We start from the raw sequence: 25,166 nt of genomic DNA, 5'->3' as shown, positions 1-25,166 counted from the left end.
AGCAGAATAATATTATGAAATCCAGCATATTTTCCCCTTTCTTACTTAATTAAAAAAAAAACAAACTTTGGTTTTTCTAACATTAAAATAAAGAAAGCTGAAGCTTTTTGCTTTAGGGAAGGGAGGACACAAAAGCAACATCAAGAACAAAAAGTCCAATTTTTGGCTTTGAGTTCCAAAATAGGCCCTTGAAATTCATGGCAGAGTCAACAGTTTTGAAAGCCAAACAGTGTTGATTCACAAGAGCTATTCCTTTTGAGAGGAAAAAAAAAATATTTGTAAGTTGCAGTAGGTCTGGGAAACTTGAAATATATATGCTATATGAAGAATATTAGAATAAGGGAAAGCTACATACTAGATGCAAAGAACAGAGAGAAGAAATCAACACCTTTCTTGGGATAAAGGGTAGAGCTCAGAGAAAGAAAAGCAGAAGAGAGAAAAGAAGCCAGACAAGAGCATGGAATGCCTGCTCTCTGTCCCCCACCTAAGGTGAACTCTTTCAGAATTAGACGACAGAAAACAAGCTGTTTAGCCTGGGAAGACTGTGCATTCCAGAATACTCCCACCCTATCACACCATCTGAGAGTAAGTGTCCATGAAGATGGGTCTGCGGGCAGGTTTAAGGATGTGGATTACCCCAGAAAGAGGCAGGAGTGCAGCTGAAAGATTTCAGGGCCCTTTATGGAAGGTCCACAAGTACTGCCAGGGCTATCAGACTAGAAGTCATACAGTTCAGTTCAGTTCAGTCGCTCAGTCGTGTCCGACTCTGCGACCCCATGAATCGCAGCACGCCAGGCCTCCCTGTGCATCACCAACTCCTGGAGTTCACTCAGACTTTCATCACCAACTCCCGGAGTTCACTCAGACTCACGTCCATCGAGTCTGTGATGCCGTCCAGCCACCTCATCCTCAGTCATTCCCTTTTCCTCCTGCCCCCAATCTCTCCCAGCATCGGAGTCTTTTCCAATGAGTCAACCCTTCGCATGAGGTGGCCAAAGTACTGGAGTTTCAGCTTTAGCATCATTCCTTCCAAAGAAATCCCAGAGTTGATCTCCTTCAGAATGGACTGGTTGGATCTCCTTGCAGTCCAAGGGACTCTCAAGAGTCTTCTCTAACACCACACTTCAAAAGCATCAATTCTTTGGTGCTCAGCCTTCTTCACAGTCCAACTCTCACATCCATACATGACCACAGGAAAAACCATAGCCTTGACTAGACGGACATTAGTCGGCAAAGTAATGTCTCTGCTTTTGAATATACTGTCTAGGTTGGTCATAAGTTTTCTTCCAAGGAGTAAGCGTCTTTTAATTTCATGGCTGCAGTCACCATCTGCAGTGATTTTGGAGCCCCCAAAAAATACAGTCTGACACTGTCTCCACTGTTATCACAATATCAGAGGAAGCCAACATACAGTAGTACAGACCAAATGAAACTGCCCGAGTTCAACGAGGAAAGAGGAGGCCTGCAGACCAATACCCTCCTTGGAATTCAGATCATCCATCACCCAAGAGAAAGAGAAGAAATGAACAGAAGGGAATCTTGAATTAGTAACAGTATTCACTGTTAATCAGCATTTAAGAGTCATTAAAGCAAATATTCTTTCCTAGTTCTTTCTCTAAATCTCCTTGTTTGACTTAGGTTTCCTTGTTCAGTGTTTCCCATATATTCTCTTGAATATCACCACTCTGTTTACATGGCTCTCTCTACTACCAGTTTGTTTCTTAAAGGCAGAGACTCTTATGTTTGTATCCCCACTACTTATTATCAGACAACGATTTGTCAATAAATATTTGTGAAATTAAAAAAAGAGAGAATATATTGATCTGGCATATGGATAGTGGTCTAAATTAGTGATACAGATTTCATGGTGATGTACAGACAGAAGTAGAAACTATGGGAATGAAACTTCTGATGGATTAGTCAGAGAGTAAGAAGAAAAGATCAGAGAAGGCAATGGCACCCCACTCCAGTACTCTTGCCTGGAAAATCCCATGGGCGGAGGAGCCTGGTAGGCTGCAGTCCATGGGGTCGTGAAGAGTCAGACACGACTGAGCAACTTTCACTTTCACTTTCATGTACTGGAGAAGGAAATGGCAACCCACTCCAGTGTTCTTGCCTGGAGAATCCCAGGGATGGGGGAGCCTGGTGGGCTGCCATCTATGAGGTTGCACAGAGTCAGACATGACTGAAGTGACTTAGCAGCAGCAGCAGCAAGAAGAAAAGATGGTTTATTTCAGAACCATGAGGAAACACCAACTCTTAAGGGATGATGGTTGGTAGAGAAAAGGATATCAAGGAAGGGTATTATCCTGGAAGCCCAAGTAGAGAAAAATCCAAGAAGGCAGTACTCAACAGAGCCAAATAACAACTGGAAATCAATTAAAATAAAGGCAAAGAAATAGCTATTGGATTTGATAATTAGGAGGCCATCAGCGACTTTGTCCAGTGATACTTTGGTGGCATCACGGGAGGAAATATATTCAGAGTCAATTTTGTGCATGCACGCTAAGATGCTTTAGTCGTGTCCAACTCTTTGCAACCCTATTGACTGCAGCCCGTCTGGCTTCTCTGTCCATGGGATTCTCCAGGCAAGAATACTGGAGTGAGTTGCTGTGCCCTTCTCCAGAAGATTTTCCTGACCCAGGGATCGAACCTACATCTCTTATGTCTCCTGCATTGGCAGGTGGGTTCTTTACTACTAGTGCCATCTTTTCCTATAAGTGGTTGCTCCACTTACATCTGGGAAATACGCAGCATCAACTTCAGCTTCCTGTTTAAGACGTTCTCTAATCCCCCCTTCAGCAGGGGACTTCGTTCTTTAGGGGTCTATTGAGGTTTCACTAATAATGCTTTTATATCCACATGGCTCTCTGACTCTGTTTTCAATGGTTAGAATTTAGAGGGGTCAGATATACGATTATAACCTTCAAACCTCCCACAAGGTCAGTTCCTTACCGAAAGTTATAAAGCCTAACCCAGAACTACTCAGAGCTCAAATAAACAGAGGTGGTTAAGTCACTCAAGGGAAACATAATAAAGTCAATTACAACTCAATATGAGTAGGTTTATCAGATTTCTTTCCCCTGTGACCAAATAAGCAAGAAGTAGAACTTGTTCCAAAGTGTGGGGATAAAGGTGGGGGTGTACCCGGAGATTGATGGAGAGCATGGAAACCAGAAATGCGGATAACCTGTGCCTGTTCCCGAGAGTTAGTTAATCAAGTCTGGACATAGTTCTTGCATTTGAACTATTTTATCTATACAAATACAATTCAACAAATATTTATTTAGTACTGTTATCTGTCAGGCACTATTTTAGGAACTGAGAAAAAAAAAGATTGAGAAAATTAAGAAGAAAATCATACAAATAAAGGCATGGCTTCTGTCCTCAAGGAGTTCTAGGAACACATACAAAATTACCATAAGATTTCAAAGGATAAGAGTGGTATGTGCAAAGTGAGATAGAGAGAGCACTGCCCTTAGCCTGGGCAAGTACCACTAGAAAAGTACCACCAGAAATGCAGCAGGTTGATTAGAACAAAGTGCAAGCAAAGCAGAGGGAGAGAAAATCTTTTATTTTCTAGAAAAATCTTAGAATTAAAAGTTCTAAACTTTGTAAGGCAGTAAGTTCAGGGTTATTAAAACCTATGCAGAGAGGGAATTATTGCTGTAATTACTTCTAACATCATGGCCTTATAATTCATTTTAAGCTCTTTCCTTTCTTTTTCTCCACGAGGAAAAAACTGAAACAGAGAGTTAACACGGTGTTTACATTTCTGATAGAAGTATCTCTCAACAGCTCTGTTACTTTCCAGAAAACAAAACAACTGTCCCCGCCCCCCCCCCGCCATCACTTTATCCCAGTGCACACCCATTCATCATTTAGTCTTTTTGCTTGAAAGTGAATTCTAATCTACCTCCAGTGAAAGGCTCCCAGGGGGCCTTAGCTCCAGTGAACATGAAACAGCTTTAACTGATGGGCTTAAGGGATGGAAGAAGATATACAAGAAGTCAGCAAGAACATTCTTTGATAAAACTAGTCCTAATCAGAATTCTTAAGGTTTGGAAAGGGAATCGTGTTTGTCTTACTGACAGGGGACTCTTACTTCCCGTTTCAACTAACTGAATTACAAATGGTTATTTTCATGGTTATTTCTCCACATTCTAGGCATTAATTCTCAACTGACTCCAAACTATGTTTCCAAGAGGGTTGAATAAGCACTCCAAGCTTTAGAAGAATTAAAATTTTTATGGCTTTCCTGAAGTTCATTTTCCAGCTTGCTTTTGTTTCTATGACATCTTCCCTTGATGAGATATAATTATATACCTATATGGTGGTGATGGTGGTGGTTTAGTCGCGAAGTTGTATCCGACTCTTGCAACCCCTTGAACTATAGCCTGCCAGGTTCCTCTGTCCATGGGATTCTCCATGCAAGAATACTGGAGTGGGTTGCCATTTCCTTCTCCAGAGATACCCAGACATATATTATATATTTCTTATACTATATTGATAAATTACTATGAAATGTATATTCAAAAATTCTCAAATAATATGGAGACAGAATAAAAAGTGAGTATGACATCATTTTAGAAATAGAAATGATTAGGAGGAATATTTATAACTATGGCAAAAAAAAAAAATGAGGTTCTATGGCTTTCCCAAGGTTAAGTAACTATTTAACAGCAGAGCTGAGAATAGAACCCAGGTGAAGGAACCAGCTCCTCTGCTGGCTGTTGCCACAGGCAGGACTGCACACCACACAAAGCCAAGGGCAGCATTCACACAGAATGGCAACAACACACCCTGAATGTCCAGCAGGGACCAGGCCTGGAACCAGCCCCAGGGGGAGCCTGTTGGTGCTTTAGTCGCTCAGTCAAGTCCGACTCTCTGCGACCCCACGGACTGAAGTCTGCCAGGCTCCTCTGTCCGTGGGACTCTCCAGGCAAGAATCTCAGAGTGGGTTGCCATTTCCTTCTCCAGGGGATCTTCTCCACCCAGGGACTGATCCTGGGTCTCCTGCATTGCAGTTGGATTCTTTACCAGCTGAGCCACAGTGGGAGCCTGGATGACTCCAGTAACACAACAGACTCAGAAACACCAGACACCCATCCATTATTTCATTATGAAGTTTATGATGCCTCATTCAATAAAACAATTCTGCCAGTTCTGGTTTCCTTAAGAGAACCAGGGTAGGTTTTATCAAGAGAAGTAGAAAGTCTCGAGGTTCACCAGTGCACCTCACCATCATAACACTTACTATCTAAAAGCACTTTTTCTCACTGCTGCTCTGCGCAGTATTGGTGGTTTTTGGAAAGATCCTATTGAGTCATACTTGTGGGATTTATATAGCACAAGCTTCTAAATGGTTTGATAAAGCAGAATAGAAAACAAAGGCAGCTTCTCCCTCCTCTACCCACATTAAAAACACACACACAAGTTTTAGGAAAAATCCCAGCTCTAGCCAAAATCCTTCAAGCCCTTCTGAAATCTGAGTTTTCTTCCTCCACAATTACCCAAGAGTTTATGCAGCCATGGCTTGAAGAAATGAAATTTGAGGCAGTCATCCTCATTTATGCTGTTGTTTTCAGTGACACAGTTGATATTATACACCCCAGGGGCTGCCCCCACTAAACATAACACATAGTGGTTGTTTTTATAAAGAGGCAGGAGATTTATGTGGCTACAAGAGGTAATAAAGTGTAACAAAATCGTAATACTAAATGTTAGTTCATTATCTGAAGCCTTGGTCCACCTCAAGGAGGAAAACATCAGCAGGGGAGCAGGAACAATGAAGATGAAGATGATGCAAATCATTAAAGAAAACCATTTGCCGCCTCGACTGCCTGATAAAGCTGATCCAGGCTGCTGTAGCCCCACATTCACAATAAACCTAATAAATTTTCTGCTGAATGAATGCAACGGGCTTTCAAACCGAATTGCCTTTGGTGTGAGGTCCATTACCAGCAAAAAGGATGTGGGATCTATAGGGCTTCTGCTGTTGATATTTTGTGATTTTGAGCAGAGGGTTTATGTTTTAATTCAGACCCAGCAGGTGCCATTTTCTGGGGTGAATTCCTCCATATCCTGTCATTCCTCAATATCTAAATGTCTTTGTGAACACAGTGTCCTGAACTCTCCAGAGGCTATGGAAATCTTGAAGCTAGATTTGACCTCAGAGGCGGCCGGCAGTGGGGAGGAGGCGTGCCATCTGCTGGTGCTGAGTGCCCTGCCACAGACACGCAGGCAGTCTGTGGGCTCATATTCCCTCCTGGAGACTCTGGGGCCAGCCAGACTATTTGAAGCTAATATACCCTCTTATCTGCACCGTTCAGCCTGAATGGTAGCCTTCTGGGTATCACTCCTGCTTCCCTACCCAAATCCTTTTCCTCCTTAAGGAACCTTGTCCTCGCAGGCCATTCATTTCAGGGTAAGCATGAGAGGTACCCCATGCCCCTCTGGACTAGCTCCATCTTTCAGCATGGCATATTAGCCAAATATTTTCCAAATTGTTTTCATTGGTTTTGCCCCACAATTCTCCATCTAGGTGCTCGGCTATACCCATTCTGCAGATACTGGGCACGTAGGCAACAGAGCCTAGCAAAATCTACCCATGCCATATGAAATTGCTGACTCTTCTTGTCCATTTTGTTAGGCAAACACCAAATAGAGCACTGAGGTGTTGTGTGTGTGTGTGTGTGTGTGTGTGTGTGTGTGTGTGTGTGTGTGTGTTTTATAAAGCAAAGGCCCTTGTGCACAGTACCCTCCTCCTCTGGGAAGACCTTCCTCCTCTCTGTTCCTCTCCATTCTTGCATCTCCAAACACCTCTTATATCCATGCTTACCCCATCCCTCAGGAATTCTCCCAGTCTTACTCAGCAGGAAGAACATGGGAATATTTCTCAGTTCTCTGCTGAATTTCTGTTGTGTAGTTAGGACGTACCGGTTGACTAATTTTCTTTTTATATATAGATGTCTTGAGTTTAGTGTGCTATAAACTCTCTGAGAAATGGCACCTTGTCTAATTTGTCATTCTCTCTCCCTATAAACTACTGAACACAAACCTTCAAAGAGAGAACAGAGCAGTACTTGTCTATTGATTAAGATGGCTTCCCATCTAAGATAGAGAAAAATAAATAAATAAATAAAACCAAAGAAACATGGTAACAGTCCCCAACCTGGGAAGAGCAGATGTGATCCTCAATTCTAGTTTTGCCCAGGTTTATATTTTACAGGTGAGTTTCTGGCTAGAAGCCAAAGGGCTCATTTCTCCAGGGAACGCTAGAAGATGGCTTATAAAAATGAGCAGCAGAAGGCTTTTTGAATGAGGGAGAAAAAAAAAAGGAAGGAAGGAAAGAAGAAAGGGTGGGCTGCATCACAGCATGTGGACCCTCAGAGCTAGAAATTTAACTTAATGCTTCCAATATTTTTTCATAAACCAGAAATTCACTGTTCAATAGAAACATATGGCGTGAACTGTTCTTTCCTTTTTCATTTTTTTGTCGTTTGCATGGTGAGGATGGAGAAGAGGGAGGATCTGGTGGTGGGGGTTGTGGGGGTGGAGAGTGGGAGAAGAAGAAAGGGCATGACTGTTCCCCAGAAGATCTGAGGTGGGTAAGGGCTCTTCCCCTCCCTTTTCCTTCCTTTTTCATTTTGCTATTAAGAGATGCATTTTACAGCATCCCTACTTTCTAGCAGTTATGTCCTTTGATGGAAACATGTTCTGATGTTTATAGTGATTAAGTCTGTCAGGGGTAAAATCAGTGTTCAATTTAGAGACAAAGCCATAAGACCAAACCCACCACTTTTTTATTGAAACGTCAGGACTAGGGAAGAGAGGCAGTTCATTCATTTTAAGCCTATATAGAGCAGCGTGCTCTGTCTCTCTGTTCGGTACTGCGCCAGGGTAGAAGTGCGGTGTGTATCTCTGCTACTAGAATGCTCCCAGAACCCCGGGAGCTTGCTAATCAGTTTTAGTTAGAGTCGACAGAGCCCCAAGACATAGTTAAGAAACTCAAGGTTTTCAGTGATGATAGCTGAAAAGGAAAACAAATGCCTGCTCTTCTCTGTGTTTCCACTCTGCAAGGCAGAAGGCAAATGATGTTTCCTGGTGACAGCATGCAATGCACCTGTGACTTCTCTCCAGTCTGACGGCAGCTCTCAGGTGAGCCCTCTGTTCACTGAAAGGCACCTGTGTTCCTCCACAACAGTGCTCACAATGAAAAGGTACTGGATCACTCCAGATCTTTCATGGTATAAATACACTGTAAGGCAGAACTGAGATAGAGGTGACCTCTGTAATTCTCAGCTTGGAAATATATTGGCTTCAGAATCATTACCTTACATCGCAGACACATGATGGTACCTTTAAGCCTGGCACTGGACAGAAGGCAGAAAGGGAACGAGCAAATTCGGAGGGAGCATCTGTTGAGTTCAGCATGGTGCCAGGTCATTTACACGTTTATTTAATCCTCAACAGATCCCTCTGAAAGGTGGGTTTTGAGACTTCTTTTACAGAAGTGGAAACTGAGAGTCAGAGGGGTAAAAGAACTTTGTAACCCTGCAAGAAAGTGATGTGGCCAGGAGAGATGCCAGAAAAGCTTCTCTTAAGGGAAATCGGTTCATTAATAGACAAGAGAGAAATCTGATCAGTGTATTTTTCTTCTTTTCTTACTTCTATTTTCTTTCTGGCTGTATGAAGAACAAGGACTTCAAGCACTTGCCATGAGGAATAAATGAAACAGCTCATGCCATCTTTATGTTTCTAGTTCCCTCTTCATGATGTTTTTGCCTTAGCGAACTCTTCTTTCTGGCCTCAGCTTAAGTCATTGTCTCCGCGAAGCCTGCCCAGGTTACCCACCTAAATTATCCTCAACCTCCTGACTTGCTATCACATTTCCTTGATCATCTTCATAGCTCCTATCACAATTTGTAACTATCTTATTGTTATCCATCTTCCCACAGAAAGAAGCCTCTATAAAAAAAGCGGCCGTTTCTTTGTTGCTTATGCTCTATGCTTAGTGCTTAGCACAGTGCCTGGCATGTTTAACTGCTGCTCAAAAAATACTGGTTGAGTGACAGCATGAATAACTAATAAATCACCCCCAAATTTAGAGCTACTGCATACACATACGTGTAAGTTCCCTTCTAGTTCCCTCTTTTCCTCTGACCATTTCTGGGTTCACTTCCTTTTGACCTCATTTTTCGTTATGGTGACCAGTGATGCTGACTTATGTTACACTGAGATGCATTTGAAGCAGAAGAGGAAACCTAGCTTACCTCCTGCTCTGCGGCAAAATGATTTAGGCTGTTTTCCTCCTTTTTAATTTGAGCCTGAATGGAGAAAATGTAAGGAGGTAGAAACTGAAGATCTGTGACTCCTGTGTCTATACAGGGATTGAGAGACTTAATGATGGGAGGAATGGCTCCTATTGTGTATAGAAACTTGCTCTGACCATGCCCCATCTTCCTCAGAAAGCTTCTGAAGTGCTTCTCCATGGCACCAATCTGCCCTTAGCCTGCAGGTCGCAGCAAGTCCAGAGCCCTCCTTGACTCCTGCACTTCAAACGTAGGTTCTTCCCTCAAGACTTGGGATCTCTCCAGAGCTCAGTCGGTGAAGGATGGGTTGCCTGTTCTTAGGAGGCCGCCTGGGTGCTTTTAGCTGGGCTCTGCAACCTTTGAAACTGCTGACCTTTCAGCTGTCAATACAAAGTCAAGTGAGGGTGAAAATGGATCATCTATCTGATTACCTTGTTAAAGAGTCTGCCAAGTTTTAAGCAAGGCTTTCTCCATGAAAGTCATCTTTTCTTTTATGTGGGTAATCTTTCAATAATTACAGCACAAAACACTGTTCAATGTTCCTGGCCCCTCTGAAGCTTTCCCTGGCTTCTCCCAGGCACAGAGAAGAGCTCTCTGATTTCCCATACTAACACCTCTGTGCCTCTTACAGAAGTGACTTACCCTGTGTAACAGTCACATTCTCACGTGTCTTGGATTGGTTTACGGTTTCATGGAGGTAATGTGTTTCACACATTTTTGCATTCTTCAATCAAGAGCCTAGTATGTTGTCAGATGCTAGGACTATAGCAAGTGTGCAATATTTAACTGCAGGATATATATCTGAATAATAGAATTTTGGAGCTATAAGGGATGCCAACTAGTAGTCTGTGATATTAAAAAGCCCAAAGAAAGATAAAGTTATTGCCCCAGGTAGCTACAAAGTAGCAGATATGACATACACAAATAAGTATTATTTATTACTTGGAATTAAATCAGCATAATAAAGACTTCCCAAAAGTTTTGAAATCTAAAGCAATTTGGAATACTTTCTTTCTAATTTTAATGTTTAGACATTAAAAAAAATTTAATAGGTTTCAAAAGATCATGTTTTATACTTCTGAGAAACTGTCAAATGATGATTGTCCTAAAAGTAAGTGTTAGTTTTTCTATTATCCTTGAAAATACCTGCTTGATAAATGTTCATTAGGGTTAATTATTTACTACTTTATATTTATGTAGGTTGACAAACTATTGACCAGCTACTAGATGCACAGACTATATTAGACAAAATTTGTTGTGAGATCTTTTCTATGATATGCATATATGAACTTTTCTAGGTTGATTCCTTTTTTTTTTTATGTTACTTAGTTTCGTTGGAGGATAATCACTTTATAATTTGTGTTGGCTTCTTTTTCATACATCAACATGAATCAGCCATAGGTATACATATGTGATTCCATCTTTAATGAGCTTTTATTGGGTGCTTAAAGCATCCCAAGCATTATGTGCCAGACACTATACCAGGGAAAAATAAATAATACACCCTTATAAATAAGATAGATAATCCTGGTCCTCAAATTACTCATAGCCAAACAGATGAGTCAAGCATAAAAACAAACAAACAAAATTTAAAAATGCAATTGTACAATGGAGGCAGGTACCTAATACTGTGAGAACACAGAGAAGGGAATAATAATCTGCCTAGGAAGAGTTAGAGAATGTTGTCTTCTAAATAACCTTTTAAATAAATTGGAGTTGGAAGTTGAGGATCAAGAACTTATCAAAAATTCACTCAGAGTAAATGAAAATATTTGTTCTGCTGAGAAAAAAAAATAGATGAGAGGAAAGCCTGCAAAAATCAAGGTAGTATCTCAAGGTGATGAGGCAATTCATTATGTACTTAATCTCCAGGTAGTGTGTGATCTTGAATCATAGAGACTTATTTAAAAGTACATGATGGATTTAATAGTATTAAATGATTAATTCAAGTAAACACTTAGCACTTGCATTTTCTTTTCTTGATAGGCAACCATATTGCTTATATTTAGGCTTTTCCTATTTAATTTAACTAATTAAAGAATTAGCCTTTTCTTAAATAGACAGTGTTATTGGTTGAATTCATATGCTGAAATTCTAAGCATCATCAGTTCAGTTCAGTTCAGTCACTCAGTCGTGTCCGACTCTGCGACCCCATGAACCACAGCGCGCCAGGCCTCCCTGTCCATCACCAACTCCTGGAGTTTACTCAAACTCATGTCCATTGAGTCCATGATGTCATCTAACCATCTCATCCTCTGTCGTCCCCTTCTCTTCCTGCCTTCAATCTTTCCCAACATCAGGGTCTTTTCAACATTAGCTCCTTACAATGTAACCTTATTTGGAAATAAGGTTGTTGCAGATAAAATTTGTTGAGGTCATACTGGAACAGGGTGGACTCCTAGTCCAATATGACTGGGGTCCTTCGATAAAATGGGGGGAACTTGGACATGGACAGGCACACAGGGAGAATGTCATATGAAGATGAAGGCAGAGATTGGGGTGATGCTTCTATAAGCAAAGGAATGCCAAAGATTATCAGCAAACCACCATACACTAGGTGCCATGGGCTGAATGTTTTTTTCTCCCTTCCCACTTCCAAAATTCATTTGTTGAAATCTTAACACCCAAAGTGTCAGGAGGTGAGGCCTCTGGGATCTCAAAGAGATCCCTTGACCTTTTTACTATGAAAGAAGACAGTCATCATCTATGAATCAGTAAGTTGATTCTCACCAGACACTGAATCTCCCAGTGTTCTGATCTTGGACTTTCCAACATCCAGAAGTACATGAGACAAATTTCTGCTGTTCTTAAGCTACCCAGTCTATGGCATTTCATTTAGCAGTCCAGAAAACTAAAACACTAATGAAGAGACATGGAGTAGACTCTTCCTCACAACCCTCAGAAGGAACCAGTGTTGCTGACACCTCGATCTTGGACTTCTGGCCTCCAGATCTATGAATCATAAATTGCTCTTGTTTAAGCCACTCAGTTTGTGGTAATTTGTAATGGTAGCAGTAACAAACTAATACAGACTATAAGTTCTTTTTAGGGACTTGATGAAGGGCCACAGAAATTTAAAACTGAATTACTTACTATATTGGAATATTAACTCAATTGAGAAAAAAAATTAAAGGAGTTAAGAAAATACTATTCTTTTCAAGCTTTACTATTTAATAACTCCCTAATCACTGCAGATGGTGATTGCAGCCATGAAATTAAAAGACGCATACTCCTTGGAAGAAAAGTTATGACCAACCTAGATAGCATATTCAAAAGCAGAGACATTACTTTGCCGACTATGGTCCATCTAGTCAAGGCTATGGTTTTTCCTGTGGTCATGTATGGATGTGAGAGTTGGACTGTGAAGAAGGCTGAGCGCCGAAGAATTGATGCTTTTGAACTGTGGTGTTGGATAAGACTCTTGAGAGTCCCTTGGACTGCAAGGAGATCCAACCAGTCCATTCTGAAGGAGATCAGCCCTGGGATTTCTTTGGAAGGAATGATGCTAAAGCTGAAACTCCAGTACTTTGGCCACCTCATGCGAAGAGTTGACTCATTGGAAAAGACTCTGATGCTGGAAGGAATGGGGGCAGGAGGAGAGGGGGCCGACAGAGGATGAGATGGCTGGATGGCATCACTGACTCGATGGACGTGAATCTGAGTGAACTCTGGGAGTTGGTGGTGGACAGGGAGGCCTGGCGTGCTGCGATTCATGGGGTCGCAAAGAGTCGGACATGACTGAGCGACTGAACTGAACTGAAATCCCTAAGAGCATTCAAATATATAACATACACTTAAAAAAATTTTTACTTTTAGCTCAGTCTAGCATTTGGCTAGAAAATTAAATACAGGTTTTCTATCTCTTCCTGCTAGGTTCTTGGAAAGCTACACTTGTGATTGTGTATTATTCTATGGAAACTTACATCTGTGAGGGCTCTGAGCTCTCAAAATAATCAGCTTTTACGAAGTAAATCTTCCTTTAACTTTTCTCCTGAAGGTGCAATATTGACCTTTACTTCAAACAAACTCTGAGGATTTGGAACAATAGAAAGAGCACTGAACTGTCTGTCTGGAAACCAAGAATCTAGCCTTAGTTTTGACCCTAACAAACTGTGTGGCCTTGGACTGGTGCTTAATTTTCAAATAGCTATCAGATAAAAAAAAGACTTGGATCAGAGCAGCTCTTGATACTGGTCATGATCCACAGTTTTCAAAAATTTCTATTGGAAATGGATATGCTTCAAAACGAGAAAAAAACTAACAGAAAGCTCATAAGAAAATCACTGCCAATTGATATTATCAGCAAGGAATAGAAATGAGAGAAAAAAAAATCCCTCTATTTTCTCCATTTACAAAAAAGAATCCCTGCTTATCATGCCTCCCTCCTCAGTTAAAAAGGTAACCTTAAAATAGGAGCTAACAAAAGCAAATGATTCAAAGCTAGTGTTTTGTTTTGCTAGTGTCTTTAAAGTTATAGCAGTATCAAATGATTTTATAGCCCATGGGGGCCAGAAAAACCACTTGGAAGCAGAGTGTACCTAAGTGAGCAAGTTGTACTACATAAAGTGGCAAATGATCTTAGACAATTACAGAAACCTTTATATCTCAATCAGTACCCTGGAGACAGTCAATAATGTTGGCATACACTGCTAAAACTGTCAGCGATAAGATGTGAGGAAAACCCAAACCAGAACTTTTAACAAATTATGAGGTTCTGAAAAAGAGCAGAAACCTCTGTGGTAATGGCTTACATTAACAATACGGCTGCCTCTTCAAGATCCCCAAGTCATAAAACACTAACCATGAGGAAATGAAAGAAAAACATGTGCACACTACAAGGAAACCAAGATCAGGAGAAAAGGACTTCACATGGGAGTATGGTGGCTGCCAAACTAAACGTTGGAGACTGGAAACCTGATGTGAAGACAGACTTAACCATAACACACTCATAGGTAAGGGCTGCAAGTGGGCCTCATCATCTCATCCACATAGCATGGTACCTAAAGTGGTTCAAACTGGAATGACTGGGTTTGAACCACTAGCTGTGGCGACATGAGCAAGTAGCTCAGTTTCGTTATATGTCAAATACAGAAAATAATAGCAGTGTCCATCATATAGGCTGTTGAGAAGCTTAGATGCATTGTTAATAATAGGTAAAGGTCCTCAGATAGTGTCTATAATTGAATATATTACCAATAGGTGTATTACTACTTCTGCTTCTATTGCTACTATTAGACAATGAGTACTTGTCAAATAAAACAAGACCATTTTCCCAAGTATTTAGATAAAATCAGAAAGTATTATAGAATAATAGCAAAGAAATTCATTGGTTGTTATTTAGGCTCAAATCCCTATGCTTTGTTTGTTTATTAATTTTGATTTATACAACAAATATTTATTAAGCATGGTGCTAGGGCAGTGAGTTACATACTTGGGTTCCAACAATGAATAAGATATATAGTCTCTGAATCCAAAGGGCTCACAGCCTAGGTGGAAAGTAGATGGAATTCTGAGGAGTTAGTTTGAGCCAAGTGGAGGATACAATAAAAATACAAAGAGTGAGGAGGGAGGAACTCTTGTTCCAAATTGGGTGGGTGGGGTGATGGTCAGGCGTCATTCCCTAGAGGTGATATTAGAACTAAAATGTGAGAGAATGTTGTTTTAGTTAGAATAAAGATGGCCAGGCAAATCAGGTAATACCTAGAACACCTTGGTGTCCCTAGTGTCACTGACAAACAGCCTAACGTGTGTTTTTAAAGTTAAGGCCTACTTTTGCTTTTTTTTTTTGGTTGGTGGTTGCTTATGGAATCGTTATGTGTCATGATTTTATATTTACTCTTTCAAAGGAAATATTACTTTTAATGATTATATCATGTGTTTAAAAATAGTTTGCATCAATCACAGTTATGTAAGGTCTATTTGGATGCATGAAGTCCTATAGGGCCTTGAGTTGACTCAACTGACCACTAAATAAAAACATTTTCTAGACTTAAGACTCCAGAAAAACATCTACTTCTGCTTCACTGACTACGCCAAAGTCTTTGACAGTATGGATCACAACAAACTGGAAAATTCTTAAAGAGATGGGAATACCAGACCACCTTACCTGCCTCCTATAAAACCTGTATGCAGGTCAAGAAAGCAACAGTTAGAACCAGACATGGCAAAACGAACTGGTTCCAAATTGGAAAAGGAGTACCTCAAGGTTGTTACCCTGCTTATTTAATTTATATGCAGAGTACATCATGCGAAATGCCAGGCTGGATGAAGCACAAGGTAGAATCAAGATTGCTGGGAAAAATATCAATAACCTCAGATATGCAGATGATACCACCCTTATGGAAAAAAGCAAAGAGGAGCTGAAGCCTCTTGATGAAGGTAAAAGGCGAGAGTGAAAAAGTTGGCTTAAAATTCAACATTTAGAAAACTAAAATCATGGTATCTGGTCCCATCACTTCATTGCAAATAGACAGGGAAACAATGGAAACAGACAGACTTTATTTTCTTGGGCTCTAAAATCACTAAAGATGGTGACTGCAGCCATAAAATTAAAAGATTCCTGCTCCTTAGAAGACTAGCTATGACAAACCTGCTGCTGCAAAGTCACTTCAGTCGTGTCCGACTCTGTGCGACCCCATGGATGGCAGCCCACCAGGCTCCCTGTCCCTGGGATTCTCCAGGCAAGAATACTGGAGTGGGTTGCCATTTCCTTCTCCAATGCATGAAAGTGAAAAGTGAAAGGGAAGTCGCTCAGTTGCGTCCAACCCTCAGCGACCCCAGGGACTGCAGCCTTCCAGGCTCCTGCGTCCATGGGATTTTCCAGGCAAGAGTACTGGCGTGGGGTGCCATTGCCTTCTCCAATGACAAACTTAGAGAGCATATTAAAAAGCAGAGACATTACTTTGCCAACAAAAGTCCATCTAGTCAAAGCTATGGTTTTTCCAGTAGTCATGTATGGATGTGAGAGTTGGACCATAAAGAAGGCTGAGCGCCAAAGAATTGATGCTTTTGAATTGTGGTGTTGGAGAAGACTCTTAAGAGTCCCTTGGACTGCAAGGAGATCAAACCAGTCCATCGTAAAGAAAATCAATCCTGAATATTTATTGGAAGGGCTGATGCTGAAGCTGATGCTTCAATACTTTGGGCACCTGATGTGAAGAGCTGACTCATTAGAAAAGACCCTTATGGTGGGAAAGATTGAAGGCAAGAGAAGAAGGGGATGACAGAGGACGAGACGACTGGATAGCATCATTGACTCAATGGACATAAATCTGAGCAAGCTCTGGGCAGCCCAGAAGGACAGAGGTGCTAGTGTGCTGCAGTCCACGGGGTGACAAAGAGTTGGACATGACTAAGCTACTGAACAACAAATAGTCCTTGGACAGAGCTACTCTGGGCACCAGTGTGTAGTTGGGTTTTTATTATGCCACAGTCAGAAAGGAGATAAATGTGATGACTCTTACATCCATTGTGAAAGGGAGAGACAAAAGAGGAGAAAAAGGAAACAACCAGTGATGTATTGTGAGAAGTCTAAGACTGTCCTGCTCAATATGCCACGGGAGGAACAATGTAAACCAGAGAGAAGCAACAGCTCCCTTCTGAATATGAGGAGGTTATCTCAGAAAAAGTCCTCAACACCAATTAGCAGAAATCAAAATTTTGTTTTGAAATTGACCAAGGTTTATTTTTAATGTGTATGTACAATAGATATTTTAGAAACTCCTTAAGATATTTTCAGTGAAAGCATACAAATAATGAACAGGTTTCCTATTGTTCAATTCAGCTTTCGTGTTTTGCAACCCACTTTTAAAATATGTACAACACTGGTGAGCCAGTGGTTAAGACGCAGCGCTTCCAGTGCATAGGGCACCGGTTCCATCCCTGGCTGGGGGAACTGAGATCCCTTATGCCCATACACCTCGGCAAAAAAAAAAAGAAGTGCAACAGATTGAAGATCTTCAAAGAACAGAATTCTGCCCCACCCTAATTCTAATGAAAAATAGCAAAAGAACTTTTCTTCCTTCTTATTGAGTTGTGATCCTCAAAACACATTTCCGTAATTCAAAGAGTCCCCCAAACATTTGATAATCTAAACACTTGGTTTAAAAATATGCAAACAAACTAGGTTTCATTTCTTAGAAATCAAGACCACTTGGGAAAAATAGAGAGAGATGCAAAGAATGTCTGAGCATAGTAGATAATTCATCCCCTTAAAACCACACTTCACTTGCTCAGTGGAAAAAAAAAAAATGTCCTTTTATTTTTAAAACTTCTTTCAAGCTGAAATTGGCAATGTCCAAGCCATAGCCTAGAGCAAAATTTTACAGCTGAGTAACAAACCTCCTAAAACTTGGGTTTATAATGGAAATGCTGTCCGAGGGTTAGTTACAATGGGCTCTGCTAGGGTATAATTTTTTTCATCAGTTTAGAGTTTGGAGAGAACACCATCTTGATGTGACCATATTTATCCTGAACCTCAGGCTCCATTATTTCATTTTGTTGGGTTGCACGTTCAAGGCCAGTGAGCAGGGGACGTCCCTCCTTTCTTTACTTTATAGCATCAGTTTGCCCAAAAGTTTCAGAAAAAGAAACGTTCCTTCAAGAGCAGTTGGCATCAAATAACAGGTTTAAATTAGGACAGCCTGAGGGCAAGAAAGAAGTCCTTCTTGCTCTTAAGGAAGAAATCACTCATATGCTCTTCAGAAAAATTTTTAAAAGGTTAAATCTTAACTGTCTTTAGATTTCTTTTAGGACTTTGACAGGGTAGAGTTTACTCTTCTTAGGAGGTCTGTTTTCTGAAAGAACACCCAGCACTTCATCAATGACTGCAGAATTTAGCCTGAGACCTAAGAGATTGGGTGAGGTACTTACCAACATTTTGTCCTAACCCAGTGCTCCTCAAATACTAGAATCACCTGGCAGAGTTAAAAAAAAAAAAAAAATCTGCCTGAGTCCCAGCATTGGAGTTTTAGATTCAGTAAGCATAGGGTGCAGCCTAAGAGTTAGGAGACTTAAAAGTTCCTTAGTAGATTTCAGTAAGCAACCAAGACTGCTCTGTTTCATTCTCCTAAAAGTAAAGACCACAAACCAGCTGTGTCCGCATCATGTGGAAGTGTATTCCAAAGGCAGACTCTCAAACCCCCTCCCAGACCTGCTGATTCAGCATCAATTTTAACAAGATCCTCAGGGGTTCTCTTGCACATTAAAGTTTAGGAAACACTGCCCTATACTACTGCCACCCCAAGTAACCTCCTGACAGCCTGAGAGTCAGTCTTACAAGAATTCCAAAGTACTCACTGAAAGCACAACCTGCTTTACCTTCTACGAAATAAAAATAAATAAGGGATTTTCTTCCATCTGATTAGGAGTTGGAAGAGAATGACAGGATGGGACTGAGGCAGGAATCTCAAAAGATTTCTGAGCTCTGAGTAGAGAGCAGACACAGAGTCAGAAAGTGGGATGGTGGGAGGGAGGGGAGAAAGTGGAGGGGAGCCAGTGGCTGAAATGAGTTATGACTCATCAATGTTTATACTGTACTGGTCGCTTCATATTTCGACAGCCATCTCTGTTTTTCTCTTTTGGCCCACCTCCAGAGGATTTCTTGTCATTACCTGAAATATACCAGGCTCTTTTCATCACAGGGTCTTGCAGTAGGTTTTAACTGTGCCTGGCATGGCCAACTACTCTTTAGCAGACAGATCTCAGTCTGTCACTTCGAGAGCAAAACCTTCCTTGACTACCTAAGTGCCCACCCAACATTTTATAACAGCATCCTCATCTTCATTCTCTTCCTTGCGCTTCTCATATCTAATGACTCTCTTAGTTGTTGGCATATTCTCTCTCTTCTCTCTTTAAATTTTATACTTTGTGCGAATAGGGTCCTTGTCATATCGAGTGCTGTACCTGTGTTCACTCACTCATTCGGTCAGTATTCACTGTTTATTGGCCATCTCTAATGTGCAGCCACAGCTCTAGATGCTGGGGATGGAGTACTTTTAACAGTGCCTGTCCTATAGTAACTGTTCAATAAATGTTTATTGTCAAATTAACTGATACCCTTCTATTAATACAAACATTTTTTAAAGGCCATTATAGACTATTTAAAGTGCTCTGAGTTGGAGAATTGCAAACGCATTATCTAGCTACAGAGAGTTCATATTCTACTGATAGTATAAAAAACAGACACACATATACCACACAATAATACAACCCCCAAAGCACTAATGTAACCTTCAGAAAGAAAACCACAGGCATGAGGGGGTGGGTCAAGAATTCAATTTATGAAAGTGTTGAGAGGAAGCAGTCTTTGAGGACAATTTCAAGAGGAGGGGACATTTCTAGTGTATTTTGAAAGGTAAACCAGGTGGCAGCCCGTAGAGGAATAACAGAATATTCTAGTCAGAACCAGGCTATGCAAGAAATGCTAAAGAAAATGAAATGGGTAAAGAGGCTAATGGGACTGGAGAAAAAGTTACATTCAGTTAGAAAGTGCCAGAAATAATGCTGGAAAGTCATAGGGAGCCCAATAAGTATATCATCAAAGATATTTTGATTTGGTGTACATTTCTGAAAAATAATTTATTGGCATGCATCAGAAGTTTTTAAGTTATTTACTTTGCATGACTCATTATTCCTACTTTATAGGATTTATTTAAGGAAACAATCACATTATCTGGACAATAATTTATGTCTAAGAATGTCTGTAGGTAAATAGTTTAAAGCTTCCCTCATTTGTGCATGAGAATTTGATCTTTAGTTACTTGGGTAAAAAATTAAAAAGCAGAAATCTAAATTAAATACAGTTGGGAGACCACAGAGTGGAGGGGCTTCATGATAGTAGAGCTCAACAGGAAGAAAGACTTCTCTTCCTGGCTGGCAAGGACTCAGCCAAGGAAAGCCAAGAACTCTTTGTTTACTCTAGCCCCTTCCCTTCAGCCATCTTCCTTTTTTCCCTTCTAAAAAAGTTCTTTGTTTGCTATACATGTGATTCAACATGGTTGCAGACCTTGAATTGCAGTTCTCTGTATGGGGTTGCAAAGAGTTGGACAGGACTGAGCAACTCAGCACAGCACAGCTTATTCCAAATAAACTCATTTTTTCTTGGAGAAATTACTGGCAGTCTGTTTAAGGTCAACACTGGTAACCTGATGAGGGGGCATGTCAAGTAAGTTGAGAACTAGTCAACAAAAATTATATAAAACTGACCCTGGATTGGTAGGTGGCATCTCTACTAGGAGGAAGGGAGTGAGTGTTAGTCGCTCAGTCATGTCCGAACCTTTTCAACCCCATGGACTGTAGCCTACCAGGCTTTTCTGTCCATGGAATTCTCCAGGCAAGAATACTGGAGTGAGTGCGACCTGATGAACTGTAGCCCGCCAGGCTCCCCTCTTCATGGAATTCTCCAGGCAAGGATAATGGAGTGAGTTGCCATTCCCTTCTCCAGGGGATCTTCCTGACCCTGGGATCGAGTCCCTGCATTGCAGAGATATTCTTTACCGTCCAAACCACTGGGGAAGCCCTATACTAGGGAAACTATAAATAACTGATGCTACCCATAACTTGAACTTCCCTGAGTGTTGCATACTTATAACTGAACATATTCTTCACGAGGACCCTGAAGGTTATCCTTATGGATTTGCTTCTTTGTGGGGAATAAGGCTTTTAAACCAGGACACAAGTCTCATACTTACCTAATGTGCATCTCATCTTTTTGCACATGAGCTGCTATGGACCACTGCAAGGACTTCTGTGGTAAAGGTATGAACATCACTGCCCTTCTAGCAAGCCCTGTTCTTATCCTATACCCTTTGGAATAGAATGATGTCAAATGTGGCTTATGAATCTGAAGACTGGGAAGACCCGAGAAGAAATCCTGATGCTGAATGTGCAACCTAGAGCTTTGCATAAACCAAAACTGGGGACAAAGTGAATGCCTAACTCTAGAAGAATATAGTTCCTTCATAACATGGATTATATGCAGCTCTAAAATCTCATGTTTCAATGGAAAATAAATTTTAATGGTATGTTAACTGAAAAAGTATAATGTGAGAATAAATATATGACATGCATATATAATAAGGATTCCCTGATAGCTCAGTTGGTAAAGAATCTGCCTGTAATGCAGGAGACCCCAGCTTGACTACTGGGTTGGGAAGATCTGCTGGAGAAGGGATAGGCTACCCACTCCAGTATGGAATGTATATAGTCCATGTGGTTGCAAAGAGTCAGACACAACTGAGCGGCTTTCACTTTCACTTTTCTTTTTTTTAATGCATATATAAATTTGTTTTTATAAAACCCACAAGGAGGTTCAACCGAAAAGCACAGAAAAAGAGCGTAAGGCAGCATATTAGACATCCCTTTCCCTTCGTTCTTAGGAAGGGAACTAATTTAGGGAGCAACTAATTTTCCCCACTCTAATATTTGTAATTTTTGCCATTTTGACCATCATAGAGCTCAGTGTCCTGGCCACAGAACTCAGCCTATATCCCAGGCTGATCAGGTAGAATTGTTGTTCAGGTAGAATGAATCAGAATCATTGTTGGGCATCTTGAATGTACAAATGTTGAGACAACTAAATCGAGACTCTTGATTCCTCTTAGGACAAAGATGAGAACATCGTTGCTGCCAGTGACCAGGTTCCTAAGGTAGGGGAGTAAGCCACAGTTACTCTTCATCCTGTGGGCTTCCCAGGTACAGACATTCATACAGCAGAAGGGTTATACGGTCACATAATCTAAGAAATACTGATTAAGGAAGAGTTTTTTTTTTTTTTTTAAGTCTCCTTTAATAAACATATTTTCACTAGAGCAGGAGAGGATGCAACATGTAGTGTTTATCAAATTTATTTAAAACAATAAAGCTATTTTTTCCCTTTTTCTTTTTTTTTTGAGAAAACCTGCTAGCATCTCTGCTGATAAGATTTTAGAATACAGAAAAAAAAATGCTACTCTATGAAAATAATGGATCAGTCCATTACTTTCTTCTTTGTGCTTTGCCTCATTTTCTAAATTTTCTACCACTAAAAATTATGTTTAGCATACATAGTAAACAAAATATATATTTATATATATAAATATAATGATATTTAATATATTGCCTGCTTGTATCTGTGAAAGGATGCAAGCATGTTTTCTTTTCATAAATATTTATATTAGTAGTATTACTTTTACCAGTGGAGGCACACAATTTTTATCTTTTAATTTCAGATCTCTGTCTTCTCTGTTTCATATCTTTGCATGAGGGTAGTCAAGTTTATCATATAATCATCACTCTAGTGTAGTAGGAGAAAAGAAGTTACTTTGTTACCTGTTCAGTAAATTAATGAATCCTACTGCATCTTATGGTTCCTATTCAAGTGTGTGTGTATATAGACACAGCTTCTAAAAATGGTAACATATTATACAAATTTTCATAATTTAATTTTATACCTAATAATATGTGATAGCATCCTTCCATGACAGCATACAGAGCTCATTAACCAATCTTGATTAGCCAAGTCTGAATTGTAAGGATGGAATCATACAGACCTTTGCCATGTGTCCTCATTTAACCTCTAGGTGCATCAGTGTTTTTCTCAGTGGGGATAATCTACCTATGTGGAAGGTTTGCTATGAATTTAAGTGAAATACTATAAGTAAAGCACTTGTTCAATAAATGGGAGCTTTATCATTCTTACTATCAAGGGATTATTATTCTATTAACATTGTTACCAACGGATGACTGGGTTCTTTTCAATTTTGGCTTTTGTAAATAAGACAACAATACACTCAGTACACATTTGAATAAAGATTCCCATAAACTCCAAAGAGTGAAACCGCTGGGTCAATGGCATGCTCACTTTAAGCTGTCCTAATATTGCCACATTTCTTTTCAGATGAGTGTTTTCAGTGGGCACTATCACCAGAAGAGGGTGCTACCTGCCACCTGCCTTTCTGGAAAGGCAATGTGGAAGGGAAGGCTTTTACCATAAATATAGTAGGCATCTGGTCGCATCACTTCATGGCAAACAGATGGGGAAAAAGTGGAAGCAGTGACAGATTCTGTTTTCTTGGACTCCAAAATCACGGTGGTCAGTGACTGTAGCCATGAAATTAAAAGATGTTTGCTCCTTGGAAGGAAAGCTATGATAAACCTAGAGAGGGTATTCAAAAGTAGAGACATCATTTTGCCAACAAAGCTCCATATAGTTAAAATTATGGTTTTTCCAGTAGTAATGTACGGAAGTGAGAGTTGGACCATAAAGAAGGCTGAGTGCTGAAGAAATGTTGCTTTCAAGCTGTGGCAATGGTGAAGATTCTTGAAAGTCCTTTGGACAGCAAAGAGATCAAACCAGTTGATCCTAAGGGAAATCAACCCTGAATATTCATTGGAAGGACTGATGCTGAAGCTGAAGCTCCAATAACCGATGCAATGAGGCAACTCATTGGAAAAGACTCAAATGCTGGAAAAGACTGAAGGCAAAAGAAGGGGGCCAGTGGAGGAAGAGATGGTAAGATAGCATCACTGACTCAATGGACATGAATTTGAGCAAACTCCAGGAGATAGTGGAGGATAGAGGAGCCTGGCATGCTACAGTCCATGGGATCACAAAGAGTCAGACATGACTTAGTGACTGAACAACAACAACATAGTACAGTCAAAGGCATTAGGCATACAGAAACACTTCTGAGGAAGAAAATTTCAGCGGCTCAGAGGTTGCCGGCCATGCACTAGATGAAGGCAAGTCATTTCTTTGGAAGGTGTAGGGTTTGAACAAGCCACGCCTGCTGAGTTAACCTTTTTCTGCCCATGGAGGGGATGTCATGAACAAAGACAGGGAGATGGGGATGCATAAACAACAATTAAGGATAAGAGTGAAACTAGTATGATTAACGGAAATGGCAGTGGCACCCTACTCCAGTACCCTTGCCTGGAAAATCGCATGGATGGAGGAGCCTGGTGGCTACAGTCCATGGGGTCGCTAAGAGTCGGACATGACTGAAGCGACTTAGCAGCAGCAGCAGCAGCAGTATGATTAAAGAGAAGGAGAGCAGAGGGAGCTTAAGTGGAAATGTAGCTTAAGTCAAGAGTCTTCAATGCAGACAAGCATGGGTTAGGGACTATTATTTGATAGTGGTTTAAAAGCTGAGTTAGAGTAAAAAGAATCTGGATTCCAGGGTATCTGTTCACAAGCTACCAGATAGGAGATCCTGAAGCAGAGTGATAGCCAAGGAGATGGACCTATGCAAGAAAACAGTGAGAAGCAACCACAGTAAGACTTCACAAGTCATTGAAAACAGGAGGACAAAGGTGAAGGGTTAAGGGTTAATGAATCTTCTAGGACTGTAAGCTTCTATGGTTACAGGCAGAAGCCTCTGTTGGCAGAAATAAAGATGTCAGGACAACTTTCACATGCATTCATATGTATATATGAATTCATATACCTGACAGCAGTTTATCAAGGGCCCACTAAGTGCTAAAATAATAGCCATCAAAATACAGCCCATGAACCACCTACATTCCATCACTTGGGGGGCTTGCCGACGAAGCATATTATGTCCTTCAAGAGCTACTAAATTCAGGTCTCTGGGACATGGTTGGAAATCTGCATTTTCAACAAGCTTTCCAGATATTCTTATCAAAATAAAGTTTAAGATCTTCAGTTCTCAATGGTGCCCAGAAAATCATCTATGTATCTGAATTTAAATATATCTCAAGTTGTGAAAACAGGAAGGAGAAAAATACTATATAAAGAAACAGACACTTTTTTCTTTCAGGCAATTCAGGATGGGCGTTTCAAAGGTAGGTACAAGAATGAGGCTGAAACTACTACTGCATTTTGAGGGGGTGGCAAAAAATGGTGATGGGCCT

The 25,166-nt window shown here is 40.5% G+C and overlaps 1 protein-coding gene across 3 annotated transcripts in view; it reads right to left on the bottom strand.

Moving 5' to 3' along the window:
- RNLS (renalase, FAD dependent amine oxidase) overlaps positions 1-25,166 on the bottom strand; it is a 280,639-nt gene that overhangs the window by 141,182 nt on the left and 114,291 nt on the right. The gene's annotated exons all lie outside the window — the stretch shown is intronic.

The sequence above is a fragment of the Capra hircus genome, chromosome 26, assembly GCF_001704415.2.
Source record: "Capra hircus breed San Clemente chromosome 26, ASM170441v1, whole genome shotgun sequence".
NCBI lineage: Eukaryota > Metazoa > Chordata > Mammalia > Artiodactyla > Bovidae > Capra > Capra hircus.
The sequence above is the reverse complement of the archived record's forward strand: the minus strand, read 5'-3'. Positions and strand labels throughout refer to the sequence as shown.